At 34.7% G+C, this 3,427-nt stretch overlaps 1 non-coding gene across 1 annotated transcript; it reads left to right on the top strand.

The window, feature by feature from the left end:
- Window positions 1-905: 905 nt before the first annotated feature.
- On the top strand, window positions 906-1,038 carry LOC126007886 (small nucleolar RNA SNORA51). Its single transcript, XR_007495361.1, has one exon. It is a non-coding gene; the product is annotated as a small nucleolar RNA SNORA51 (small nucleolar RNA).
- Window positions 1,039-3,427: the final 2,389 nt, after the last annotated feature.

Raw genomic sequence — 3,427 nt, forward strand, 5'->3', positions numbered from 1 at the left:
TAACTAGTTGTGGCAGCACCACTTGTTAAAGAGGCTTTCCTTGCTCCATTTTGGATTTCTTGCCCCTTTATCAGCAAATAGTTGATTGTATGTTTGGGGAATATTATCTGAATACTCTAGACTATTCCACTGATCTGATGTACATGGAATCTATTGTGTTGAGTGAAAGAAGTCAGAGGGAGAGAGATAGACACAGAATAGTCTCACTCATCTATGGATTTAAAGAAAAATTAGACATTATTATAATAAGGCCCTGAAACAATAGAGTTAATGGCTGGAAGGGTTGAAGAACCGGCTCATAATTGAAGCTCATCACAGAGAGTGGTGAGCTCTGTTAGGGAAATAACTACACTAACTAACACTAACTAACTAGCATGACAATGTTAAATAATGAGAGAAGTAGAATGCCTCTCAAACACAGGCAGGGATGGGGGAGGAGGGGACATTGGTGGTGGGAATGTTGCACTGGTGAAGGGGGGTATTCTGTTTATCACTGAAACCCAATCTACAAATATGCTTGCAATCATGGTGCTTAAATAAAGATTTTATAAAAAAAGAAAAAAAACTATTTTTCTTCACCTTCATAGTGATATGTTCTCTGCTTTTGGTAATTTCTATGATGCTATCATAAAATTTAAGAAAAGGTAAAGGTAAATGGATTAGAAGATGCTTTTGAGATTCTTGGTCCTATAAATGTGGAGAAGTGTAAATGTAGTCAAGAGTTTATTTATGCATAGTTTCAATAAGGAGGTGTGGATGCAAGGTAAGTAGAGTAGAGTAAAATTAAGACAGAATTTCCAAGGTCTTCGAGTGGGGATTATTCTGCTGGTACTTTATGGAAAATAGAATCTGTTTATCTTCCACAGACTTTAGTATGTTTATGTCATTAAACAGAAAACACATTCCGCCTCCCAATTCTTACCATAGGCTGTGTTCTTTACACTGACTGTATAGAAAGAGGAGGTACAGTAAATGCACTCCATATACACTTCAACACAGGCCCGTTGCCTGGTCTGTATTGTGAATTGGGGAACAAAAGAAAAAGAAAAAGAAAAAGAAAAAAAGAAAAGAAAAAGAAAACACATCCATATCCTTTCACCATATTTTTCTCCTTAATGTCTGAGTTTCTTTAGACATGAGATTTGTTTGATTTTGGTGTTTGGACAACACTCGGTGATGCTCAGGGATTACTTCTAGTTCTGCACTCATAAATCACTCCTGGCTCAGGGTAAGTTAGTCTTGGATCAGCCCCATGCAAGGCAAACACCCTACTGCTGTGCTACCAGTCTGGTCCCTAGACATTAATTTTGTTCATATTAACCAGGTTTGCAAGTTTCTTTATTATCATTTGTTTTTACACTATTGTTCAAATTGATATTATTTATTGATGCAACAAACTGATTCCTTAATTATTTTCTACAGAATCTATATGGTGAGTTTTAAAATATTCCACTCTAAGACATTTCCATTACATAAACTCTAAGTACTTATACATTTTATTTCATCCCTGAAACTCTTATCTTTTTTCCCTTATTGGTTTCAGGAATGTTGAGATTTACTTTCTGCAAATCCATTATAATAGCTGATTCTCAACTGTTTACTAATAATAAAGCATCTGTGTCTTATCACTGTTTCCATCTGTTGAATGGCTCCTCCTTGCACATGGAAAAATTCATGGACTTTGTGTATTTAGTGACTTCATTTTCTCTTTTGTTACTTTGGTCATTTTCCATATCCAGTTAAGGTACTCAGATTTTTGTTTGAGTCTTGGATTAAATACAGAGTAAATATTGACACCCTGTGTTTTAATAAGAAGCTGATTTAGCTAGTTCAGTGAGACATTTCAAACTCACTTTCTGTGGTTATAAAATAATGTTATTACTTTGAGGCTTATAGCTCTGGGCATATTGTTTTCCATGTGCTTGTGCATGATGTTTTCTCTTACCACTTCTTAAAATAGTTAGGTGCTATAAAATCTGGTTCCTCCAGTTATAGGAGAGGCCAACTCAGAAATCCATAAAAAATCAGCAATTATTGACTTTTGCTACTTCTTCCTTTTGTACAATTTCCTTTGAAGTCTCAATGATGGTACTGCATGAGGAAGCAAAGAACCCTCATATGGTACATTAAAGACTCATAGTCATTCATAGTTACCACCATGAACTCATGAACTCAAGATTGAATGAAACCTGGTCAGAAGAAAATAGATAAAGGGAAACTGGTGGTAGGGTTTTGCACTGTTACCGAGCTCATCACATTCAGCATTAAGTTTTCCACTAGTTGGTCCACGAATAAAAAGATTCTCCAGAATTTTTTACTTTTATTTACTCTGCAGTTTGCATCATTTTCATGCTAGAAGCTTCTAGATTCAGGCCAGGGGATCCCAGAGCAAGAATAATAACTATAAATATAGTTGTGCTATCCTCTGAACTCCTCTTATCTATCTCAACCCTTCATATCAATCCTCAGAGAGTTTCATGCCCTCTGCATGGATTTTCTATGCAATACTTAGTGGAGAAGGCATGACAGAGCACTTTTGCTTCAACTTATTCAGATCCAAAATAAGAACAATCATTTATTAATGGTTATGTATAACTTAATAGAAACCCTGCATCCTTTGGGAGTAAAATAGACAAGTCACAGCTTCAAAGGTTTATCTTTGTGGAAAACTGTTTCAAAAATTTGAATCAAAGATGTATGTCACACTAAAAATCTCTTTTTGGCCATCAATTGAAACAAAAACACAAAACCAAGTCCTAATATGATTCTCAAGCATAATAAATTTGGAATTAAAGCAGAAATCAACATATTCTCTACAAATCTCACAGTTGAAAACTACTTCTGTGCTCATTGGCAGATAATATAAGTTAATTTAAAGTATTATGTGATAAAAATAAAAAATGGATTTCAGTGATGAAATAATATTTTTCTTTAACTTCCAAAGACATAGTTTCTGAAGAAATTAGATTATTTTGGTTGATAATTTTTTTGTTTTGTTTTGGGGTCACATTCAGCAGCACTCAGGGGTTACTCCTGGCTCTAAGCTCAGAAATCACTCCTGGCAGGCTTAGGGGACCAAATGGAATGCTGGAATTAAAACCATCATCCTTCTGCATGCAAGGCAAACACCCTGCCTCCATGCTATCTTTCCAGCCCCATAATTTGGTTGATAATTTGAGACTAATCTAAAAAAAAATTAAAAGCACCATTTTAGAAGCCCTTTAAAATGATTACCTTAGATATATAGGCATCAAAATATTTAAAATCCTACTAAAATTTTAAATGCTACATTAGTCTCTAGTTTGCAAAATTCAAGGAGATGCTTTAGAAAAATATATCCCAGATATATAGAGAATCCAGTAAATCCAGAGAAATGTGGTGTCAAATAATACACCACAAAATGAATTAAGAGACTGAGAGATGCCTA

Source organism: Suncus etruscus, chromosome 4 (assembly GCF_024139225.1).
Source record: "Suncus etruscus isolate mSunEtr1 chromosome 4, mSunEtr1.pri.cur, whole genome shotgun sequence".
Lineage (NCBI taxonomy): Eukaryota > Metazoa > Chordata > Mammalia > Eulipotyphla > Soricidae > Suncus > Suncus etruscus.